The sequence below is a fragment of the Mus musculus genome, chromosome 13 (genome assembly GCF_000001635.26).
Source record: "Mus musculus strain C57BL/6J chromosome 13, GRCm38.p6 C57BL/6J".
Classification (NCBI taxonomy): Eukaryota; Metazoa; Chordata; class Mammalia; order Rodentia; family Muridae; genus Mus; species Mus musculus.
This window is the reverse complement of record NC_000079.6, coordinates 23,490,104-23,515,934: the sequence shown is the minus strand read 5'-3', so window position 1 is coordinate 23,515,934 and position 25,831 is coordinate 23,490,104. Positions and strand designations below refer to the sequence as shown.

The 25,831-nt window shown below is 42.0% G+C and overlaps 6 non-coding genes across 6 annotated transcripts; 3 read left to right on the top strand and 3 right to left on the bottom strand.

The window, feature by feature from the left end:
• Positions 1–9,344: 9,344 nt before the first annotated feature.
• On the bottom strand, positions 9,345–9,416 carry n-TWcca4. The gene has a single exon. It is a non-coding gene; the product is annotated as a tRNA-Trp (tRNA).
• A 2,466-nt stretch (positions 9,417–11,882) lies between these two features.
• Positions 11,883–11,955, top strand: n-TRtcg3. Its single transcript has one exon. It is a non-coding gene; the product is annotated as a tRNA-Arg (tRNA).
• A 2,941-nt stretch (positions 11,956–14,896) lies between these two features.
• On the top strand, positions 14,897–14,978 carry n-TSaga7. The gene has a single exon. It is a non-coding gene; the product is annotated as a tRNA-Ser (tRNA).
• Positions 14,979–15,340: 362 nt separating this feature from the next.
• On the top strand, positions 15,341–15,413 carry n-TRacg4. Its single transcript has one exon. It is a non-coding gene; the product is annotated as a tRNA-Arg (tRNA).
• A 370-nt stretch (positions 15,414–15,783) lies between these two features.
• Positions 15,784–15,855, bottom strand: n-TMcat5. The gene has a single exon. It is a non-coding gene; the product is annotated as a tRNA-Met (tRNA).
• Positions 15,856–17,757: 1,902 nt separating this feature from the next.
• Positions 17,758–17,829, bottom strand: n-TWcca3. Its single transcript has one exon. It is a non-coding gene; the product is annotated as a tRNA-Trp (tRNA).
• Between the last annotated feature and the right edge of the window lie 8,002 nt (positions 17,830–25,831).

The following is a 25,831-nucleotide window of genomic DNA, read 5'->3' as shown; positions in this document are numbered from 1 at the left end:
CCTTGCCTCAGATTCTCCCAGGGTTAATGAGTGCTACCTGGCAGGATCTTGTTTGTTTGCTTGGGGTCGTTGTTTGGTTGGTTTTCTGTTTGTTTGTTTGTTTGTTTGTTTGTTTAAACAAAGTCTCACTGCATTGCTCCATCTGGCCTGGAACTCACAGAAATGGAGCTGCCTCTGCCTCCTGAGGACTGGATAAAAAGTGTGCCACTATGCCTGACTAGTCTCAATTTTTTTAATCTTTGAGTCAATACCCTATAGAAATACATTAGGCAGAACCTAACATTTCAAATATTAGAGTCATTAAATATGGTTAAATATCCTTGTCAGATGTGGTCACTAGAAGTCGTACTGGAGTCAACAGAAAAGAAGACAGAAATGCTGAACTCAAAAATGAGTCTAGGCCAGGCAGTGGTGACACATGCCTGTAATCCCAGCACTTGGGAGGCAGAGGTAGGCGGATTTCTGAGTTCGAGGCCAGCCTGGTCTTCATATGAGGTAAAATAAAAATGACACTGACAGAAGCAGTCTGCCTCTAAACATGAACATAAACTCCTTTGCTAGGACCTCAACTCCATTGGCAGAACCAAATCAATGACAGTAACTAGGCTGAAGGGAACGAGGCTCTAGGGAAAGATTCTCACTAAAGCGGACTCAGTTTTCTGGTGTTAAAAAGTCAAAATGTCTCTGGGAAATGGGAGTGCATGCCTTTAATCCCAGAAGTAGGCAGATCTTTGAGTTCAAAGCCAAACTGTTCTGTAGAGTGAGTTCCAGGGCACTCAGGACTACACGAGGAAACTGAGTCTTGAAAAAGCAAAAAACAAAATAAAATTTAAAAAATATATATCATTTCTTAGTTTGTAGGGGAATGTATAAAACTAGAATCTTGGTGCTGAAACAAGAAGATTCGAGGTTCAAATTAGGCCTACCTGGGCTACATGAAACTATAGCTCAGCTTTGCCTCCCCACCCCAAAGTCTAGAATCTTTATAACCATGGGTCATGTCCCCTTAATCCTCTGGTCATTGTTCTCCAGAATGGGTTGGTGAGACGGCCTTCCCGAAGCCCAGCACCCACAAGCATTTCCTCTCTGACCACACGTCAGTGCGGCTTCCTTGGACACTCTTGTTATGAGGTCTCAAGCATGCTCTGCCTAGCCCAGTTTTAGTAAGAATCCTGCCAAACCATGCCGTACCAGCTAGTGAGGGTCCTCCATGACGCTCCTCTCCCAGCCTCGCCCAGCAACCGTCCATAAGCCTCAACCGCCCTTGCTAAGCCTCAGGACAGAGGAGTTCAGCTGTTTATTGCAGCCTCTTTCTCCACTGCAGTCACTCGAATAAAATCTGCCCGGCCATTTTTAAAAAGGTTAATTATTTGTGTATATGTATAAACAAAGTATTTATTTGTGTGCGTATATGTGTTTACCCAGCCTCAGCATGGAGAGTGGTTCTGAGAGACGGGGTGTCTGGGAGCATCGAAAAGAAAGGCTCGAAGTCAAATCATAGATCCTAGCTGAAGACATGTGTTCTGCTTGCTATTCTAAGAGATCTCTCTGTTCATGTCGTGTGTGTGTATGTGTGTGTGTGTGTGAGAGAGAGAGAGAGAGAGAGAGAGAGAGAGAGAGAGAGAGAGAGAGAGTTCTACAAGCAATTCTCTCTTTTATTCTAAAAAATTCTGTAGATAGCTCATCTCCTGCAGAACACAGGTCCGGTGTTTTATTTTATATATTAATCCAGTCATTTACTCCAGGTTTCCTTTTGTCTTATGAAACAGCATCCAGTGACCCCAGCCCTTTGATTCTTAGGTGACAGCAAACATGCATTTTTCTTAACTTTGCAAAAGAATTCAGAGATCTGTCTGCCTTTGTTAAACACAAACAATAAACTAGTTGGGTGGAACCTTGTACTGAAATTATCATTTCTAACCATACCTAGGAACCTCACTCTGGCCAAGGCTGACCTTGAACTCATGAATCCACCTGCCTTTGTATAATTCATATTGCATGCATCCTTACAGTTTGCAGAATTGAGAAATTCTTATATATTTTCAAACTCATGTGTTTAGAGTTCTTTTCCACAACTCTAAGTGCTGTCCTGAAGGACCCAGCATTTGCCATTTGCCAAAGGACACAGCCACACCTTTGCCTCATGCTCTCTGATTATCAAGGAGTCATTAACATCAACTGGAAGGACATTCCTCAGAGGAATGTGGAATATGCACATTATTATACAAACAAGCCCCACACCCACAGCAGCAATCCACACTGGTGGAGGCTAACGCCAGGGCCATGTCCCAGGAGGAGGAACCATGTCACTCTGTCCCCACAAGACCACACTGGCCTCAGCACAAAATGGTTAGAAGTATGTCAAAGATGCTGTGGAATTAGAATCACAGGCAGTTTTGAACAGACTGATAAGGGTGTTGGCAAACTGAACTCTAGTGTCCTGAAGCTAGGCCTGAGCAACAGTCACTCTTAACTGCTAGGCCATCTCTCGGGACCCGTGTCCTGCCATTTTTAACAAATATTCAAAACAGTTGCACCCTAACAACATCAGAGGAAAGGAACACACATGGCGGATGGAAATTTCATTCAAGCTACAATGAAGCATAATGAATTGGCCAAGCTTTTGTTTGTTTGTCTTTGTGTGTTTGTTTGTTTGTTTGTTTGTAACTTGTTAATCCTTAGGTGCTCTTTTGCATCGTGCTTCAAAATACAACAACAACAACTGAAGTTCTCTCTGCTACTTTGTTAAGTTAAAGAAACCAGGGTTTTTTTTATGTCATATCATTCTCTATATACAACCCTTTCTCTAGAACGTAATCAGTATCCAGTTCCTTCAGCGTTCCCACCCAACTCCTTGTCCTTAAATCAATCAGCTCTAGAGAAATTTTTGGTGGACAATTCCTTGAACTCAGGCCTGACCCCTGCACTCTGACCTGTGAGCCAGAGGCTGCCATCACTCTTACAGCTCGCTCTTTACCTGGGTCAAGAATGGGCTTGTTGTTGTAAAGACCATAGTTTATCGTAATCACCAGTTAATACTTGCTCTTTTCGACACTGACCTGATATTTTCTCCACAGTGGCAACCTTGTGTAGTAAGAGTTTTGGTTTATTTATATGTTATGTTATATGCATGTTTGCATTTTAATCCCAAGTGTGGGATACAGGACTGCTTCAGTTTATCCACAGCCACTAACTATGATTACCCCATGCTATATTGGGGGGATGGGGAGGGACATGTTTTTGCCCCCTGCAGACAGTTTAATTCTGGAAAATCTGGAGAGGGTATAAATGCGAGAGCCCCTGAGAGGGCCTGTGGTGGCTGCTGCACCCTCTGCTGTTCCACTTGCTGTTTTTGTGTTTGCTATTGTGTTTGCTATTGTGGTGTTTGCTGGATTGCTGGGTTACTGGGTCTTTAAAAACAAAACAAAATATATTTTCCACTTTTCAAGAAAAAATGTTATTATACATATCGGGGAAAATATAGGTGATAGATCACAAAAACAAACAAAATATTGTTTAATCTCCTTCCAAGAGATGTATGCGGTTAGTACTAGGTAGAATGGTTAGTTATTGTGGAACATGCTGTGAAATTTAATTAATGTACGATGGCACCTAGAAAACAACAACTTCACACATCTTTCAAGTTCATTTTGGTTTTGTTTACTTGGTTTTTTGTTGTTTTGTTTTGAAGCAGGGTTTTGCTGTGTAGCCATGTCTGTCCTGGAACTCATACATAGACAGATTAAGCTGGTCAAGATCTCAGATTCGCCTGCCTCTGCTTCATGAACCACCACACCCTAGGGTCTTTCTAATCTAAATTCTGCCATGTGGCTGATTACCTCTGCTCAGCTCCCACACTTCTGACCTCCTCCATATTTCTGGGCCAATCTCCCTCTTTTACCCTGTCCCAGGAGTCTATCTCCCTACTGGATGCCCCACCCTCTATTTCCTGCTTAAGCTTATTGACCAATCTGCATTTCATTGACAGGTGCTGCATTGATACAGTACACAAGACATTTTCTCTTCTCTACAATCCCACTTATGTCTTGCTGTGTGTGTGTGTGTGTGTGTGTGTGTGTGTGTGTGTATGTGTGTGTGTGTGTGTGTTTGCATGTGCATCTGTGTGTACACATTAGTTCTCCTTCTAAGTGGTAGCGATAGCTTATACATTTGGTCACTAGATATTGGATGGAATAAAACACAAGCTCATTTTGTATGTGTAAGAAAGCCACAATTGTGGATAGAGTGATACAGGCCTTTCATCTCAGCACTGTGAGTTCATTCAACGGCCAGCTTATTCTAAATAACAAGTTCTAGCCCAGCCAAGCCTACCTAGAGAGACCTCTCAGCATCCACACAGTGAAAGGAGAGAACCAATTCTGGTAAGTTGTCCTCTGACCTTCACACACATCTGCACACAGTAATTAAATGTAATCCAAAATAAATAAATGAACAAACAGAAAGAAAAAAGAAAGAAAGGAAGGAAGGAAGGAAGGAAGGAAGGAAGGAAGGAAGGAAGGAAAAAAGAAAGAAAGAAAGAAAGAAAGAAAGAGAGAGAGAGAGAGAGAGAGAGAGAGGGAGGGAGGGAGGGAGGGAGGGAGGGAGGGAGGGAGAGAGAGAGAGAGAAAGAAAGAGAGGGGGGAGAAGGGAGAGAGAGACAGAGAGAGAGAGGGAGGGAGGGAGGGAGAGAGACAGAGAGAGAGAGAGAGAGAGAGAGAGAGAGAGAGAAAGAAAGAAAGAAAGAAAGAAAGAAAGAAAGAAAGAAAGTTCATTCTAACAGATTTGTTAATGGATAAAGACTTTCCTAGAAGCCACTGGCTATGAAGTGAAAACCCAAAGAGGGATGGGCTACTTCCCTATGAATTGTTGCCTAGGAAACAATACTGGCCTTTACCATCCCCCCCCCCCCCCCCGGTTGCACACCCGAACTAGAAGGTAACCCTCCATTGAAGACATCACATGCCCTCGTGAGTGGACTTGGGAAAATGAAGCTACAACCAAGCTAGGATCTTCTTTCTTGCTGACTAGTCCTCATAACTATGGATGGCTCTGTGCAGATTGGTGTTTGTGGTGGTGGTAAGGGAACTCATCAACAATCATACTCGGTTATGAAATGACAGGCTACCCTCCAGCAGCCAGGCAAGGCACGCCTACTGGTGTGGCAGTGAAGGTTCTGTTACGGGAATAACCAGTTGAATTTGAGTCCTACTCCAGAGAAGAGAAATCTCTAGACTTGGGAGGTCATAGGCCATGGTAAGAAAGCAACTGTCCTTGTTGTGTTAATGGATATACTGGTTAAATTACCTTCTAACAATTGTCTGCATTTACAACCATAGATTAGGACAGTCAGAGAAGCTGCTCTCTGAAACCAGAAGTGGTAACTGCAGAGATTTATAACTGGCCAAGATGCTGAGAGGAAGGGACTGCTGAATGCTCCCTTAAAAACTTGGAAATCTGTTATCACCCAATCCAAGATTCAGGGAATATCTCAGAGGAGAGAGAAAAAAAGGAAGGACTGCTGCTGTCTTCCAGGCAGGATAAAGCTTTTAGTTGCACTTTTGAACTCTCAGCTGCTGAGATCACTTTTGTTTGATTGGTCCTGTTAAGGAGGTGGGAGGGGCTCATAGGGCTCTCCCCTGCCCTGAGGATCTAGAGGCAATTAATGGTTGTGTGGGAATTATGAGTTCCAAAGCCATGGTAAGATGCCTATCCTACTTTAAGTAACCCTTAGTCGTGTTCCTATAAGCACCCTTGATGAAACTGGAACACACAGACACAAACATGAAGGTAGAAGGGGTCCAACTGGGAAGAAGGAAGTGGGGGGGGGGCAGGAGTCAGGGTGATGTCAAGTGAGAGTGATAAGGGATGAATATGATCAAAATACATCCTATAATGTAAAAAAAAACACCACAGGGAAACCCACTTATTATGTATACTTTAGGATATGCTAGCAAACACACCAGCAGGGCAGTTATGGTGCAGGCCTTTAATCCCAGCACTTGGGAGACAGAGGCAGAGACAGGCACATCTCTGTGAGTTTGAGTTTGAAACCAGCTTGATCTATAAGAGTGAGTTCCAGACAGTCAGGACTGTCACACAGAAAAACCCTGTTCTCTTGAAAAACTGAAGAAAAGAAAGAGAGAGAGAGAGAGAGAGAGAGAGAGAGAGAGAGAGAGAGAGAGAAAGAAGGAGGAGGAGGAGGAGGAGAAAGGAAAAGAAAAGAAAAGAAAAGAAAAGAGAGGAGAAAATCAAAAGAGAAGGAGGAGGAGGAAGAGGAGGAGGAGAAGGAGAAGAAAAGAAAAGAAAGAAAAGAAAAGAAAAGAAAAGAAAAGAAAAGAGAAAAGAAAGGAGAAAAGAAAAGAGAAAGGAGAAAATCAAAAGAGTTCTTCAGGCTATTGACAAAACTCTTTAGTAGTATTTTGTGATATATATCTTCTGTCTCCTTCCATAGTTCTTCCAAAATTAAGTACCTCTGTATGTGGTTAAGTTTCAAAACCGAGACAAGAGGCTGAGATATCTATTTAACATACCAAATCAGTACTGGCCTCCTGGTCCTCTCAGCATCCCCAAGTCCCTACCTGTTACAGGGTATGGCTGGCATACCCTGCCCTTCACCCTGAACTCTCCAGCCCAGGGTCTGAGTTGCCCTTCCCTCCCCCCCTTCGAGGCTCTTCTGTGTATAATCCAGATTTTTTGGTTATTTGTCTCTCTTGTACCTTTGGCCTCCTGGCTGCTGTACGCGGTACCCCTGTCTCCCTTCCCCTCCCCCTCTCCCACATCACTCAGGGTCATGACCACTAAGGACTCTCCCAAATATGTCTACCTCTGGGTATGTCTCCCTTTTATCTACAATAAGCTTCCCCCTTCATCATACCTAGAAAGTCATGCCCTTTCATTTATCATATGTTTTGCTAGGCTCTGGGGTTACAGATTCATACATACTGATTTTCCAGGACTTTATGGTGGAGACCATTCAGGAAGTGAAGGCCTGACTAGAGTCAGAAGAAAGGCTGCTTTGGAGGGATTAATTTGTTTTGGTTGCAAACCGAAAAATAAATATCTAAATCAAGCAGCAAAGGGCAGAGAATACCTTTTCAGAAAACATTCTCAGAAAAATCAGACACAAAAGTCCTGTGGAGAGAAAAAGCAAAATAGGCTTTAGGACCTGAAAGGCCAGTAACACAAGGGTTAATAGGCAGAGGTGGCTGCCAGGATAAGATTTACAGTGAAAAATAAAAGATAATTGGAAGTCAAGTGCATGTCTGTAAACTCTAGAAACGGAGGCAGGAGGATTAGACCAGCCTCAGCTACACCGACAGACTATCTCAAATAGTGTAATACACGCACAACATTAAAACACCACAGTGGCCCCACAATGTGCACAGTCACAACTTGTCTGGTAAATCAATCTTAATTTTTAAAAGCAAGCCTAATAAAGATACAAATTTAACTGAGCACAAGAAAAGCTGGGTAGCGGTGACCAGCTTCACGTCTGTATCTTTATGACTTACACATCACAGACAGGCAGTCAGGGTTATTTTTCAAACGTGTACTTCATTGTTCACACACACACACACACAAAGGGGAAAACAGTCTACAGCAAATGAGTCTAACAATCTAACAGTCTCAACCTAAGTGATGCCATCGATAACTGGAAACAGAATTCACCCACAGAGGGACGGACTGAACCAGCCTGACTCTATCTGAAGGATGGAAGACATTTGTCACAAGGTCAGACAAGTTCACTTCTGTTTGCTGCAAAAATCAAGTTGACTGTCCTTTCATCTGTTTCACCCTATGGAGTTTGACTCAGTCCTTGAATATACCCTGATAAAATAAGCTGTTCTACCAAATAATTTAAAAATGTTCAGCCAAGTTTGATGGCTGAACATAACCAAATTTCTTTGGAAATCCCCCAACTCTTAAAAATCCCCCAGTCTTGCAGGTTTTTGTTTTTATTATTATTATTATTACTATTGTTATTATAAACCCTACTTCCGCCTATGTTCAATGATTTTGTTTTCAATTCCTGCTTTAGGGAGATAGCCCTGTCTGACAGAGAAAAAAAAAAGTTTGCTTAATTTAACCAAAGAATTTGGGTAACGATCTTTACTCTCTCGTTTGGTGGCATTAACACGAGTAGAGGTCGAGTCCAATAGCCCAGGGCTCAGCAAACCAAAGTCTGAACCTCCTGGTGGGAAGGGTAGTGAGCAGGAAGTTGGTTCTGCAGTAGATCTTCCTAGGGAGCGTCATTCTTGAAGGCAAGGGCTAACCAGATCGTCCAGGGTGCCCGATTTTCAATAATCACCACGCTCAAAGCCGTGCCACAGATAGGAGATCCAGGTAGGAGGTGAGGTAACCGGAAGGTCCGGCGTTGCTAGTGTATGTACCAAAGTCGTGGGTTGAAGCACGCTGGGGACAACAGCCTGATGAGGCCTGTCCTGGGGCCTTCAGAGTTGTTCCTAATTAGGATTTCTATCCCTGCGATGAAACACTATGCGTAAAAAGCAAGTTGGGGAGGAAAGGGTTTACACTTCCACCCTGTAAGTCCATCATTAAAGGAAGTCAGGGGAGTAACTCAAACAGGACAAGAACCTGCAGTCAGAACTTGATACAGAAGACATGAAGGATGATGCTTACTGGCTTGGCACCTCCTACAATGGGCCGGCCCCTCCGCCATCAATCACTAACAAGAAAATGCCCCATAGCCGAGCAGTGGTGGCGCACGCCTTTAATCCCAGTATTTGGAGGCAGAGGCAGGCGGACTTCTGAGTTCGAGGCCAGCCTGGTCTACAAGGTGAGTTCCAGGACAGCCAAGGCTATACCGAGAAACCCTGTCTCGGGAAAAAAAAAAAAAAAGAAAAGAAAAGAAAAAGAAAATCCCCTATGACCTTGCCTACAAGCCTAATCTTATAGGGACATTTTTTCCAGTTGAGGTTTTCCTTCTTTCAGATCACACTTAGCTTATGTCAAGTTGAGATAAGACTAAGCAGCACAGAGGTTTTTCCTTTCCTTGCAGGCTTTTTGGTCCCCGCTCCTGATTGATGCTGTAGCCGGCTCCTAGGCCTTACCAGGTAACCCAGTTCTGTTGCCAGTTCTGATCTTGCGAACCACTCCATTTAGTGTTATTCTTGTTGTGTTCTCTCCAAACCCTCTTGTAAAAGAGTCGCAAAAGCTGGAACTCGCCCCCCCCCACCTTTCAAAGTCACCCAACAGCAAGACAGAGCAGAAACTTCACTGAAAGCAAACATGCAGTGCTTTTTGCCTACACAGCCCTCAAAACAAGGAGCTAATTAAATATACATGTTATATGATTCTTCTTCACGGACCTTGGCCAAAACACTTGACCCCGACGTGATTTGAACACGCAACCTTCTGATCTGGAGTCAGACGCGCTACCGTTGCGCCACGAGGTCACAGCTGCGGTCTCTTTTCAGGCTAGTTTAAGTACGCTGAATAACCTTTCTACCGTGCTAAAATAAGTTTCAAAGTTTGATCCTTTATGTTCTCAAAATGTATAGCGTTATTAAGGCCTTGTGTGACAGAGTAAGCAATTCTGCCTATTTAACCTTAACTTCTAAACACTCCTGCTACTTTCATACAGTCTTCTCATTTGCTAATTTTGTCTCATTTTCAGAAAAACAATAGATGAATGTAGTTTAGATTCCAAGCAAACAGGACCAAGAAACATCTCTTCTACCCCTAGAGCAGACTTTTAGCTTTGCAGTAAGCCACAGAACTGGCCTGCGAGTGCACCGACCCTTTTTTGCCTGGAGGGCCACTATTGGCCCGAAAGCCTTGCCTTCAGGCCGTGCTCCACCAGCCTCCTGGCAGTCGAAATGCCTACACCGGTCGCTCAGTTCACGGCAATGACACAAAAAAGCACCCTCACTAAGATAATCCTGGATTCTGTGGGCCTCAGCTGTTACCCCAGAGTCAGTGGCACCGTGGATCTATTACTGCTGTTGTTACTAGGGGCAGGGGAGGCGAAGGGGTTCTAGGTTTTCTAACGGATTGTATTTCTAAGCAAAACTTGAGTTTGAGTGCCCAAGAACCCATTATTTTGAGACAGGGTCTTGCTTCGAATTTGCAGCCCTCTTCCTGCCTTGGTGTGGCAAATGCTGGAATTGCATACATTATAGAAGCCTCTTACAGCTGAAGATTGAGAAAGAGGACATCTTCCTGCTGTAGAATCCGAAGATGATCAAAAGTGTGTTTTGATCAAACGTCCAGGTGAGCTGGAGGGAAAAATTTGGGAGCTCCCCCTGCCCCACCCCATTGCTTTATGTTGTGTATTCTTTGATTTCTTTATTTCTTTCTCTGTTTTCCATTTGTTTGTTTTAGGGAAGGGTTCTGGGTGATCCAGCTTTGCCTCGAGCTTACAAAGTACCTGAAAATGACCTTAAAACTCCTAGTCCTCTTGCCCGCAGCTCCAGACCGTTGGGATTCCAGGTCTGTGCCCTCATGACAAAGATTCCCGAAAAGCAGGGAAAATCTGAGGAAACCTTTTGTTCCTTCTTCTCAAATAAGCCTTCTAGAGCCAGCTGCTTAGTGTCTTTCCGTTGGCTATAGGCAGCTCTGTGGGATGAGACAGGATAGCAGCTGACATAGTTAGACCCAATCACTTTCTCTTGCTCCTCAGCCCATTAGTATTTTCAAAGTCAAGTCCATCACGTCAGATTGAGACTTGGTCTTATCCCTCTGCGAGTTGAACTGAACTCTTAAGAGGAGTAACAGGCAAAACCAGGCTAGAATTGCATTCCTATGAAGATAAGCCTTCAGTGTGAGGTTGATCTGGGCTACACAGTGAGTTCCAGGATATTCCAATCTACAGTGTGACACTCTGTGAGGGGCAAAAGAGAGAGAGACACAACTTCTGACCTTCTAGGATGGGGAAAGACAAAGCAGTATATAGGGCTGCCAGGATGAATACTGCAGGGTGCTGAATTTAAACACAGGAATTTCTTTTTGTTTGTTTTTCAATTTTTAAAAACTATACTGATTGATATATATTATAGAATGTATATATACTATATATAATGTATATTGATATACACACAGTATATACAGAATATATACTATATATGTGTGTATGTATACACACACACACACACACACATTCTCCTTAAGGATTCTTTCCCTTGGCTTGCAGGCAATGATCTTCTCTATGTGGTCTTCTTTAGTGGACCAGTGTTCTAACACACTCTTCTTGTAAGAATGTAAGAATGACAGTCACTTTTTGCCTTATCACCTCTTTAAAGACATCATCTTCTAGTGACATTCGGAAGATCTAGGTTTGGGCACATGAATCTGAGGAATCCGTAGGGCACAGTAGAGCACCCGCAGGTCACCTCAGCCGAGCGAAGTGGGGGACACCTTATGAGTGTGGAACTACACGGTGGGAACAGAAGTGGCAGATGGTACCAGCCCGATTGCCTTCACCTTCATCTTAGCTTGAAGCCGAGTCTTATTGGGCCTAACAGGTCCTATTGCTCCTCCATCGACCGTCCAGATTATAAAACTTCTGGTCTCGGTTCATGAATGTCTTTTTATACTTTTTTAATTGATGTCTCAGATCTATTTGAGTGGGTCTGTGGAGTGCACAAGGTGAATTCCTGACCTGGAAACATCTGTGTACAGCAGTGGCACCCCCTTTAAAGCCCTACTGAAGCCCTTGCGCTTATATGGCCTTTTAGCCTTGCTTCCGATTGACCTATTTAAAAACAACTATAATTGATGCATCAGATTCCTATATTCAAGAATTGCTGATTTTTTAAAATGTATTTCCCTAATAAATTCGTGATAACATCAATCACTACCATAAAGTACAAAGAGAAAATGTTATTTTCCAATAATACACGAGCAGCAGCCCTTCCATGTGAGACCACGTGGCCTAATGGATAAGGCGTCTGACTTCGGATCAGAAGATTGAGGGTTCGAATCCCTTCGTGGTTGAGCTAGTGTTCTTTTACTTTTCTTATCTTTGAACAATAGGTTATCTGACAATTGCTTCCTGATGTAAAGTTAGTACCGGGTAAACACAGAGAAGATTGAAAAAAGTCTGTATCAGGGCAAAATAGCAAGGCAAAAACTCCGGATGACTTCTCCAAACTAAGAGACTGAAGTAGCCATTACAGTCAAACATTATGAAGCAACTTGGACCAGATGTGCTTTATAAAAGCAGCTACCAATACTGTAATCCCAATACTCTATACAGACAGAGACAGGAGCATCACCACAAGTTTAAAGATCGCACTGTCTCCACAAGGGGTTTCAGCAAGGACTACGGAATGAAACATAGTCTCAGAGGGAGTTAGATAAGAAAAGAAAGGGGAGAGGTAAAAAGACTGATATTTTAAGTAAACATAAACAAGAACAAAACATTTACTAGATACCTTTAAAGAATTGTTGGGTGGATGGGTGGGTGGTGGGGGAGCACCCTCATAGAGGCAGGGAGAGAGGAGATGGGATAGGGGGTTCCCGAAGGGAACCTGGAAAGGGGAAAACATTTGAAATGTAAATAAAGAAAATATCCAATTAAAAAAATAAAAATAATTGTTACATTGTCTTCATTTGGACAAGGGCACAATGGCTGCATGTTCATGTGATACCTGTTTATATATTTAATCATACGTCCCCAAATTAATTTAATGTTATTCAGCAAAAGATTGAAAAAGTAGACGAAACTAATAAGCAGTTACTTGTTGACTGTGGATCATGAATATACAGATAATTCCCTGTTTTCGTTACATATTGAAAACATCATAATAGAAAAAGTTTGCTGAGTGTTGGTAGCTAGCCCAGACCTGTAATCCCAGCCCTCAGGCTGAGGCCGGAAGATTCCAAGTGGGAGGCCTGCCTGAGCTACAGAGCAAAAGCCTGACTCAGTTGGTTTTTCTTTTTCTTTTTTTTTTTTTTTTTTCCTGTTTGAATTTAAAAAGGAAAGAAGGAAGGGAGGGAGGGAGGGAGGGAGGGAGGGAGGGAGGGAGGGAGGGAGGGAGGGAGGGAAAAGGAAAGGAAAGAAAAGGAAAGGAAAGGAAAGGAAAGGAAAGGAAAGGAAAGGAAAGGAAAGGAAAGGAAAGGAAAGGAAAAAGGAAAAGGGAAAGGAAAAGGAAAGGAAAGAAGCTACTCACAAAAAGAGCCCTAAGCTCTTGAACACAATGCACACATTGGCTGTAAACAGAGCAAGTATCAGGGGGAAGAAAGATGTGTTTGGTGCAAGAGGAAGTGTTGCTGCATGTTTTTTTAGTCTGACAAGTGTATGTCTGGGAGGACAGAAAATACTAGGAGCCATTAAAATTAGCATTTTAGAATTCTAAATATTTAGAAATCGAAATATTTTACAGGCAAGACTATTGTTTGTTTCTTTATCTGGCTCTAAATATTTTAACACCAGAAAGAATACTTGTGAGTGAAGTTAGAAAAAAGTTTTGGTGTTCAAATCCCTTTCATTACGAGGTAATCTGCTCTCCTAGAAGGAAAAGCAACAATATGGTGGAAATAATCCACCTTCCACAATGTCTCCAGTGTGACTTCTCATTGTAGTCTTTCAAAAAGCAATGTCTCATCTAGGCAGAGCTTCCTTCCACCGCTGCCACGTACCACGAGGTTTAAGTTTAGAACACAGCTTCATTGCCCCGAGCTTGGCTCCATCCTACACAGCATTCAGAGCTGAGCTTAAGTATGATTCATTCTGTGAATATTGATCAGACTCCCCATGAAAAATTCAGTTTAACAACAACAACAACAAAATTCAAGTCAAATGTAGACTTGGCAGTTGTCTTCATGCACCTTGGGTTCTACAGTGACTGTAGGGAATGTGTAAGACCTCTACGGTTGGGATCTAGCGCGTGTTTCTCAGCTACTGTAATACACAGCACATTTCATTTTAATCACGTCTGTTACTGTTTATACTAAAAAGTCTTGAGGGTTATGGCCGGGTTTTTTCTTTTCATTTTTTAATTCCTTTGTGATAGGACACCACTATGTAGCTTGTAACTTCTATGTAGCCAAGTCTAGTTTCCCATTCAGTTATCCCCCTGCATTAGCCTCCCAGGCAGCTGGGATTATAGGTACATATCACCACACCTGGGAGGATGGAGCATTTGGAGGTAGAAAGTGTTGTGTTGGGGACAAGCAAAAAAGAAATGACCAGGGCACCTAAATATTTCTAGAGCCTAGGACAGAGGGCCAGGGGAGGGAAGGGAGTAATTTTCATCCAACATGCAAACGTGTGCGGTGGTTTCTCAGCCTTGGATGAAGCACCGAAGTGCTTATTTGCTCACAAATGCGTGCACAGGCATATCGGAGTGAAGTTTGTGGGGTTCTGTCCTGTCATTGAAAATGGTCTTTGTATTTCTAAACTATTGTCTGAAAATATCAGATACTTCCTTCTATGAGAGAAGAAACATTTTTAATGGTGTAAAAGTATCTACAGCTAGACAAATAAACAAAAGATGGTCATGCCTGTAAAATATTTTGATGGAATTTTGAAATGCTGATTTTAATGGCAGCTAATGTTTACTAAAACTTTGCTATATTGCAAGTACTGGACTAATTGATTGTACATGTGAATCTCTGAAGAACATCTCTCCTCTGTCAGACTCGAAATGTGTGACGACATTTAATGTTTCTGGGATGCGTGAGGATAAATATCATCACAAGTTTTGGCTTGTGATAAAGTTCCTAGAAAGTACTGCTGATGTGTTTTCTAAAGAACCAAACAACGTTCTTTAATGTCCCACTTACATGTATGGAATTAAACTTGATTGGTTTCTCTAATTCCATTGGTAGATCACGAATTCAACAAATCATTAAATCCTAAAACCAGAAGGGTAGGTAGTCAATGTGTGATATACGTTAAGATGTAGAACACTGAACACAGATTACTGCACTTGTAGTCGTGGCCGAGTGGTTAAGGCGATGGACTAGAAATCCATTGGGGTCTCCCCGCGCAGGTTCGAATCCTGCCGACTACGATTGTGGGTTTTTGTGGTTTCCAAGTGTACTTCAAAGTAAACAATTTATCTCGGAGATTTTATAAATGACATCAATGACTTCTCCATTTCTCTAAATTAGATATAAACTTACTGGTTGGTATTCATTTAAAATAGAAAATAACTGCTATAACATAATGAAGTTTCTGTTTAGTGTTTCACAGGTGTTTTTTTTAGTTTTTTTTAATGAATAAATTGTAAAGTAAATTAACTTAAAGACAGTAAAACTTCAGCTCTAGTTTTGCACCTTTGAAATGAAATAAAAAGTATTTCCCAAGTGTAACCCTAAGACCTCAGCATAATACTGTCACTTCCTCTTTCTATATGAACACAAACCTATAGGTGGGCCAGTGGCGCAATGGATAACGCGTCTGACTACGGATCAGAAGATTCCAGGTTCGACTCCTGGCTGGCTCGGTACTTTTTTGTAGAATTCTCAAGTTTCTCCTGTATTGAATTTCTGTATATTACTTTTATATTTCACTTTATTGTTTTAAAATTTTCACCTTACACAAATTAAATATAGGCTAGAATTTAACTTTGCCACTCTTCTTTCATACAAATCGGTTTTATGAAAGCACATCACTCTTTACCTACAATACATGACTGTGACTCACACTCTCCTTAAGGTCTTCCCTTAATATCAAACCTCATCTACAGAAATAAATACTCTACTCTCAAGACCTCTGCCATTTCCCACTTCCCTCTTTTATTGCTACTATTGCTATTTTATATATACCAGAGATGCGCTCAGTATGTTTTATGTTAAAAAAAAAAAAAAAAGCTCTAGCAGAGGATGGTTTCGATCCATCGACCTCTGGGTTATGGGCCCAGCACGCTTCCGCTGCGCCACTCTGCTCCTCTAGACAGGCTTTCTTAATTACCTTTTGGTATTTCTCTGTTCCGTTTTTGTTTTTGGTTTTTTTTGTTTGTTTGTTTAATTGGTTGGTTGGTTGGTTAGTTGGTTGGTTGGTTGGTTGGTTGGTTGGTTGGTTGGTTGGTTGGGTCGTTTGTTTGTTTGTTTAACTTTTCTAAGTTGCTACCTGGAATGTAATCTTTCCGAAATCTCCGTGGATCAAAAGCTCTACAACTATTACAAATAGAAAAAAAAAGGGGGGGACGGGGGGCCTGTAGAGATAGATGACTCAGTAGTTAAGATTAATGGTTGTTCTTGCATAAAACCTGAGTACAATTCCCTGTACCCACACGGTGGCTCACAATCATCTACAATATAGCTCCAGTTCCAGGGAACTCAACACCTTCTTTTGATTTCCTGGGTATGTTGTGCAATATACATACATGAAGGTATTCATACACAGAAACTAAATCTTAAAATAGAAAAAAAAAAAATAGAAGACAAGTAATGGGGCGTGATTGCGTACGCCTTTAATCCTCAGACCTCGAGAGGTCAGCTGGAGGCCAGCCTGGTCTACAAAGCGAGTTCCAGGACAGCCAGGTATACACACAGAAACCCTGTCTCAAAACAAAACAAAGCAAAACAAAACAAAAACCGAAAACAAACAAACAAGAATGGCTGTCTGCGGTATCTCATTTATAGCATCTGCTGATAGATCAAATTCCAGATTTTAAAAGTCGTCAGTACAAAGTGTGAAACCCAAACAGGAGCCACATTGCTGAAACCACACTGTCGAACGTTGCTATAAAGTCTCCATACCTTACACGAGTACATTTCTGCTTCCTAATTCGAATGTATCCTGCAAACTATGTTTTCAACCTAGACTCATCTTGGACCCTTATGATGTGTGCCCACCCTTTTTTGCCTTGCTAAAGTCCTGTTAGCCAAATATGATTGCCCTTTTCCTTATGAAATGTGACTCCCAAATACCAGATATTTCTTGCTCCTTTCTAACATCCAGTTACCCCGACAGCTGCGTTCTATCACCACACTTACCTACACCACAGGCGGCCTTGAGCCCTGACCCCCCCACCACCACCACCACCACCATTACCACCACCCTTTCAGTTGCTAACAGCCAATTACCTCGACAGCTGTTTTCTATCAACCCTAACCCTTCTCCAGAAAAGGAACCTCAAAAGCCAGTGAGAAGCTGCTGTCTGAAATCCTGACTTAGGGTTGAGGCAGCCGTCTGACCAGTCTAAATAACGCGTCCTTAATTAGACAGTCTTGGCAATGTTTCCCGCACCGCCTCAGGTCTAACAAACGTAATTCAGAGTCTTCAGAAGAAATAAACGTGCTGGTGTTCTGGTGGCTCTGGTGCCATACAGCAGTAAGTACTGCCACATTTGTGCACTTTTGTTTTTTAAATATAAAGATTTATTTAAGTCCGTGGAGGGGGTGGGGCACGGAATCTGTAGCTCACAAGTTTATTCCCAGAACTTGGCGACCTAATTGCATTCAGGTCCCCTGCCTTTAGAAATAACTCCATTCGAGGTTTTGCGGAGGTGGAGATATCAGTGATCCTGTGACGCTGTGGTACGGAAAAGCTAACGTGAGGCAGGAATCTCATGAGCCCAGGGCACACATTCCGACTGGTGTGATAGGCCTTAACCTAAGGGTCTACAAAGGTTAGCGGTTGAGATAGAAGACGATGCAGGTATAGAACAATAGCATCTGGGGTTAAAACAGGAACAAGAGTGGGTACCGAAACTCAGAATGCTTGTAGTAAGTTAGTAAATTATTTATGTGTACTTGCCTGAATTCTTTCTTTCTTTCTAATAATAATAACTGTAGTTGGCTCTTCCTACAGCTCTTTCAAGAGTGATACCAAACATAAAACACTGACCCCGACGTGATTTGAACACGCAACCTTCTGATCTGGAGTCAGACGCGCTACCGTTGCGCCACGAGGTCACCCAAGAAGGCCTTGATAATTGCCATTTAACCAAATCCAAATCTATGTAATTAGCTGCTGCTATCCTACAGGGATGAAGGAATTAATAATCTCGACAAGTCTTTTCCTTCGTTCCTGTCCTTCAAAGGACGCTAACAAAGGTGGGCTCTGACCTCTATACAGGAGACTGGTCCTTGTCTGATGTGGAGCCGACGGTTATTAGATACCGATCACCTTCCAGATCACATCACTGTACCAGAGCCCGACACAACAATTATGTCTGCCGGAGTCAGGCGAGGAATCCTGACTGCCTAGGAAAGTTTCAGAAGCCGAGGATTTTTGTCCTCCAGATCTAAAATAAATAGTAACTTGATAACCACTTGATACTGTGAACAGAAGCCCACTGCTATAAAACAGTCAGCTTTCTTGAAATAAAAATTAAATTTCACTTTTCAGATTGAAGAGAAAGAGGAGAGGAGAGGGGAAAGGGGAGAGGGAGGAAAAGAAAGATAGCCCAGGATTCCTACTGGGAATTGTAAAGGGCTTTAAAATAATGTATTGAAAAAGCTTGTCTCTGATCCTGTGTAGGAGGCTGAGTACATGATTATATTTCCTTGTTATAATGAACCTCATCATTCACTGGAGTAGTGGAAAGGAGTTGGAGAGTCAGGGATAAACATGGTTTTCCACTGCCATCAAAGAGTAAAGTGGCAGTCTGTTGTCACATTTATGTTGTCATTGGTAGCTCACTCTCCACAAAGTTCCCAAGCCGGAATAAGTATGCTGACAAGTGTTTAGCAGCCACTGTTGGGCAAAATCCACAATGCTGAAGTGCTTGCTAATTTCCGAGGGGCAAATCCTCTCACCATAGCTGATTCAAGCTATACATATATAGATAAAGCCCTGTTCCCCCGTAGTAGCCTCTTTCTTACAGCTGTTTGTCCATGGTGTTTCTCCTGGTTAGCTTCAGCTGTCCACTTGACTCACCCCAAAGCTGAAAGAGTTTCAATTAGGGAAGTCCTTTGATTAGCTTGGCCAGTGAATATGTCTGTGAAGCATTTCCTTGATTAATAATTGATATGTCCAACATGGGCCATGCCTGCCCTGGGTAGATGGCAGTCCTGGGTTGTATGAGAAATCAGGTTGAGCAATCCATGAAGAGCAAGCCAGGAAGCAGTTGTTTCTACAAAACTTCTCTTTCCTTTCCTGACTTCACATCCTGCCCAGATGTCTCTTCATGATGAATTACAATACTGTAAGCTGAAATAAACTTTTGTGTACTTAAGTTGCTTTTGACTGTGATGTTTGTCACAGCAATAGAAAAGCAAACTACAACAATGTGACTATCTCTTCTAATTAACCTCTTATCCAAATTGGCAATCTGTCTCAGTGTCCCTCTTGTACCCCAGACCTAAGAACCTAAGAACATTCATACATGAACAATATATAATATATCATATATTATATACTTCTGACCCGCTCTGGCCCTGCTTGCTCCAGCCCCAAGACCATTCATTATAAATTTACTTGTGTCACCCAATGTTGAGTTGGAAAGATATGTGCACAGCTGACTCCTATGAGCCAGTACAATCAGCCCCACGCACCATCAAAGTCTTTTCTTGACATCAGTATCAATAAAAGAAATGCATGCTCTTAGGCACTGAGTTGTTTTGAACAAGCTATGTACCCCATAGGCTTGGGTATTGTAATATTCGGTTTCCAGTTGGTGACATTCATTAGGGAGGAGGTACATCCACTCCGGAAGACAAATGAAAAAGTATGTCACTGAGGAGAATGGGCTTTGAAATGTCATTGCCTTACCCCACTTGCAGCTTTCTCTCTGTTCTGCGTTTGTGTTTAAAGTTGTGATCTCTCAGCTTCCTGTTGTATCTGCCTGATGTCATGCTGCCCTCACCATTATGGACGCTAATCCCCTGGAACCGTAAGCCAAAATAAACTCTTTCTTCTGAAGGTAGCTTTAGTAGCAACAGAAAAATAAATAGTATGGGTACTGAATGTCAAGTGTATTTCTTTGAGCATTCAAGTGTCATCGTACAATTACATCAAGTCTTCACCATATGTCTGTGAGGTCAGTTGAAACATAAATCTGGCCTCAAGCAACTAAATATTGGGGCAAATGGACGACGCATTTCTTTCCAATGTGACCAATCAGTAGAGAAGGCCATTATGTTCTCTGTACTAGACAAATGGAGACAAAACATCCCATAACTATGTCTATGACAGGGAAAGGGGGGAAAGAATAGTTCACGATACAAATAAGAAATCACTCCCCAGCATCACTGGCACTGTGCATGTTTTCCAAGGGCATGTCCAGGTCCATGACTCCTCCTAAAAGCAGTTGCAGGGCTATCTAGACACGCCTTGCCTCGCCTCCTGACCAACAGCAGTCTCGAGAGTCTGAATCCCTTCCGCTCTCCCAAATCTAGATGCCCTGCCCTTCCACTAGTGAGTGCTCTCCCCTGTCTCTCAAGGTGGATAAAGCTCGCTTTCTTTGGCCTCTGATGTATTTTTAGAGGTCTTTAGTAAATGTTCTTTAGCAAACAAGAGCAAATTGTCTCTGATAGAGCAGAAAATTAAATGTTAAAATAAAAGGCCTGAGAGAACTGGTTAAGGGAAGATTCATACAGAAGATCACTTTCAAGAAGCAGATGGTCTGGGCTAAATTTGAAAGACATTGTCCAAGGAAGGAAAACTAACTGGCTGCTAGGATGGAGGACTCACAAGTGAGTACCACACAGATCAGTAGCAATGAAAGGCTGATACTGTCTCTGAAAAGGGATGTCCTAAGGATACTAAGATGCCTTCGGATCCAAGAGCTAGAGAGCTGTCCTGGCTTCTGTCTTTCTCCCACCCGCTAATCATTCCAGGCCTATCTGGAAGCCAAAGGATAAAGGAACCTGGGGAAGAAATTCTTTACGTTGTAGAGTAGAACAAGAGAAGGATGGAGATGAACCTGACAATAGGAAAGAACTTGGTTCACATAATAACCCCCACTATAATTAAGGTGTTAAATCTGTTAAATGATATTTTTGAATAATCTTCAATACTATAGTCTACCCCAAAGAACAAGTCTTTCCAATATGCCATTATAATGAGAAGAATATTAGTGAAACAGGTTTACTTGGGAATTATAAGTACCAATATCATGGCAAGGTTTGTTTGTTTTGTTTCTTGAGATAAATCTCACACTCTAGTCTAAGCTGGCCTTGAGTTCCAACTTGCAGCAATCCCCCTGCTCCTGCCTCCCAAGTGCTAGTATTATAGTATTATATGTGAACCACCACATAGACTAGCAAAGACTACCTTTGTTTGGGAAAAAAAAATAGTATGTGTTTATGTGCAAATTTTACATTGTTTCCAGAAAGGTTTCAGATGTCCAAAGCTGCTTGATCAAACAGAAGCATGCTGTGGAAAAGCTGCACATAGCCTCTTATTTTTGCAGCACCCATAGCTATTTTATATTTCAAAAAGCTTGCCATGAATTATAATAATACTGTTCCATGACAAATTACATGAAATTGTATAGTTCATATATATGGGGTTTTGTGTGTGTATGTGTGTGCGTGTGTGTATTTGTGTGTGTGTATGTGCATAGTATGTGTGTGTGGTATGTGTGTGTGTGTGTATATGTGTGTGTGTGTGTAGTGTGTTGTAGTGTGTATAGTGTATTGTGTAGTGTGTGTGTATAGTGGTATGTGTCTGTGTAGTGTGTGTGTGTGTGTGTGTGTAGATGTCGAGCACAATCTCAGGTGTTATTCCTCAATCACTGTCCACCTTATTGTGGGGCAGAATCTGTCATTGCATGGAGCTCATTAGGTAAGCTCAGGTGGCTGACTAGTGAGCTCCAGGGAGCTCCAGGGAGCCCCATTTCTCCATCTCCCCAGAGTTGGAATTGCAAGCATGTGTCACAGAGCTTGGCTTTTTGATGTGGGTTCTAAGGATCAAACGATCAGGTCCTAATGCTTGCATGGCAAGCACTTTACCAACTGAACTGTCTCCCCAGCCTGTAAAATTAAATTTTGTTGCCACAGCCAAATCCAGCTTCATCTGCGACCACACCATACAACAGTAGAAAATATTTAATATCTAACTCCTTACAAAAATAAGGCTCCAGATCCCAGGCTAGAGAAAGATGTCTTAGAGACACATCTACCTGCTGTGTCCTGGTATCATCTCCAGAACTCTGATTTCAGATCAGCAGGGCAGGAGACTCTGGCTTCTTCCAGCTTGAACTGCTGCCTGGGGTCTCTGCTGTCTGCCGAGGTCTGGCAGTTTGAATTAAAGGCATTTGCAAAGCAGCAAGCAAAAAGCTTGGCTATGAATGTACTTCTTTTTGTAAACCAATGAAATTTCCTGTTGAGAGCTGTTCTCATTCTTATCATCAAAGATAAAAAAGTAGAGGCCCACAGAATTCTGCACAAACAAGCCTTGTTAAATGTATCTTCATAGCTACTCCTGCAGCCACCCTGGCCCAAGTCTCCTTGCTTTATGGAACAATACTTCAGTGTACTGTTTGTTCTCCTGGTCTGCTCCACATATCAGCAACTCACTCTTTTAAAATTACATTTATTGAGCCACATAAAACTTGTGACGGACTGGGTATGGTGTTGTGGTGGTACGTGCCTTTATTCCCAGTACTTGGGAGATAGAGGGAGTCAGATCTTGGCAGATTTCTCTGAGTTTGAGGTGAGCCTGGTCTACAATAGTGAGTACCAGGACAGTTGGGACTGTGTAAAGCAATCCTGTCTCAACAAGACAAAACAAGATAAAAACCCAAATTCCATGTATCCCAAACTGTTCTGAGGGAAAGTCCTGAGGTGACTAAGCCAATGTCCTTTGATAAAGATCAGTGTTAAACAGGATGGAGACTAAGACCAAATTAGTGTATGTAGTTTCACTCCTGAGTTTTTCCTTATGGAATTTAAACAATTCATAGGATTCTACTCTGCTATGAGATTCCTAATGACAACAAATCCTTTGGGGTTCCTATTTGGCATTGTGTGGGTTGAGTGGTGGGAACCACTCTTTTCCCAGACACACTTTTTGAACAAAGAGACAGAAGAGGTGGAGGGAGGAGGGTAAGGAGAATGAGAAGAGGGTGGGGAGCATCCTAGGGAACAAGGAGGGAAAGAAATAAATAGGAGGAAGAGGGTGGCAACAAGAGGGAGGGAAATAAGTGAGAGGGAAGCAGGAGAGAAGGAAGGAGCTGTGTTAGATGTGGTGAAAGAATGAGGATGAGGAAGGAGAGATGGGAAAAGCAGAATGGTGGAAGTGATTGAAAGGAAAAAGTAACCTAGGACTGTCGATAAAGACGCTGTGATGGTCTGTTCCAACTGTTAACTTGATATACTCTAGAATGATCAGTGGAGTGTCGATGAGGAAATGTCTAGATCAGGTTGACATGCAAATGACTAAGGAATTTTCTTCTTTGGGTTGAGTTGGATTGAGTCATGAACTAGGCCCAGGACCGTATAAAAGAGACCCATCTGAGAGCACTGATGTTACTAGGGAAACAGGTTCTCTTTCTGTGCCTTCGTCCCATTAATAAAATAATTTTTGAATGAGAAGAATACTCTCATTTTATTAGCTCTTTAGAGAAAAACAACAGGGTAGGCAAAACTGAAGGATCCAGCATCCGTCTGGAGAAGAAATGAGGAAGCATCTCTCTATGGAGGTCTGAGACACTAAAGAAGGATGTAGGGAAAGAGTCTCAATAGTGCTGAGCCAGGAGACACGTGGTTAGAAACAGAAATAGAGACAGTTTATTAAGAAAAGAAAAATACTCCTCAAGTGAAAACGGAGTAGTAAGCAGAGGAAAGATCAAAAACATGCAGGCTCGCAGAGCAGAGTCCTTTAAAGGACCTATGGTGCCCGCCCCTCTCATTTGCATTTCGCTTTCAAGAGTTCTGTACGCAAGATAAAGCCCAGTTAAGGAAGGACATCCCGCCGGTTCAAGGCAAATGGGCTTCTTTCATATGTTAATCTTGGCATTTCTGCCTTTTTCTTGCTTTAAGCAAGAGGTTCTCGGCCTGCCGTCTGAGACCCCTTTGGGGACCTTTTCTCGTCGGTCACATATCAGACAACCTGCATATCCGATATTTACATTACGATTCATAACATTATCGAAATTACAGATGTATAAGTGAAACCTAAATAAACTCTTTCCTGCCCCAAGTTACTTTGGTCATGTTTTTTCATCATAGTAAATAGAAACCCTAACTAAGACAATATATTTATTCTTTTTTTTTAATATTTTTTACTACGTATTTTCCTCAATTACATTTCCAATGCTATCCCAAAAGTCCCCCATACCCTCCCCCCATATTTATTCTTTTTTAATTGACAAGTAAACATCTAATCAATTTATAACACACAACACGCTGTAGCATATTAGAAAACGGCTAAATTTAACTAATTAACAGGCAAATCAGTAAACGTCTATTTACTTTTGTGTTGGTAGAAAATGTAAACGCTAAAACCTTATGAATTGCACAGCCTTTAATCCCATCACTGGTGAGGCAGAGGCAGGCAGATCTTTGTGAATTTGAGGCCAGACTGGTCTAGTTTTTCTGGGTCTTTGTTTTCAGATACCCAGCCTGCAGATTCTTAAGTCCCAACCCTTATCAGACAAGCCCTGAAGCAAGTTGCTTATCTCTTCCACATTTGTGTATTTCAGGGATAAGGATTGTCTGAAAGACAGGGTGGCAAATCATTGTCTGGAGATGGAAAGAAGAAAGCAGGGAAGAATATCATTCTTATTTACCTTTAACTTTTATCTTAGTTTATTTTCTGTCTCTATGATAAAATGCCTTACAAAAGCAACTTAAGGGTTTGTCTTAGTTCATAGTTCAGCACAGAGAAGTCATAGCAGCAGGGGCTTCAGGGAGCAGGTCATATCATATCTATAATTAGAGATACAGAGCAAAGAATGCATTAACGTCACTACTCAAATCACTTTCTGCACTCTTATTTATAGTCTCAGAGCCTCTGTATATGAAATGGTGCCACCCACAGTGGGTGGGCCTTCTCACTTCAATTAACACAAACAAGATAACTTCCCACAGATATGCCCATTGGCCTACTTCCCAACTTTGAAATGTATATTCTACACTACATCTGAGATCTTTTATTTCTAGTGAGGAATCAAAAGCTATGACTCATTAAATAGACTTAAGACAATAATAAGCATATTGGAAACATGTTTTCAGGGGAAGTCAAAAGACAACTTGCTTGTGTTAGTTCTCATGGGTCAGAGTTCTAACTCAGGTTATCAGGCTTAGCGACAGAAACCTTAATGAGTCATCTTGCCAGCCAAATATATGGAAGTTTTTGTTGCAATACTGGAGATTAAAGCAATAGACTCAGAGACACTAGGCACGTACTCTTCTAGTGAGCTGTCTCTCTGTTGCTAGGGACTCACTCTGCATACTTTCTAGCTCCCCTGAGCTTTGTGATTTCTCCAAAAGAATTCAGATGTATATAGGAAGTATAATGTAGAAGAAAAATGGAGTTTATAAAAGGTTAAGTAGGAGTACTGGGGAGATGATAGCAGACAGACCATTATGGAAGAAAATACTCTCAGGAATGAAGAGATGGCCTTTATACCAATTTACTTTTTAAAGCAGCTTTTATACTATTTCTTAAAGTCTCCTCAACAGACAGCTTTCCTGAGGCAGGTTTTCCTGTCCAGATGATAGCCAGGCATTCTTGGATTAGCTCTTTTGGGACAGGGTCTTACTAGCCATGGCTGATGTCAAACTCACAGGCCTGTCTCTACCTCTGCATGCTGGAATTAAAGGCATGGAATTAAAGTCACGCCTAGCTTGATTAACTCTTAAGGGAGTAGACAGTGCTAAGACTTTGTTCTTTAGTTTTAAAAAGTCTCCCATGGGCTGGAGCTATACTCAGTGGTTAAAACTACTTAGTGCTTTTCCAGAGGCCCGGGGGTTTTACTCCCAGCACCCACAGCATTGAGTGCAACTGAGTTGCAGGGGATTTCAT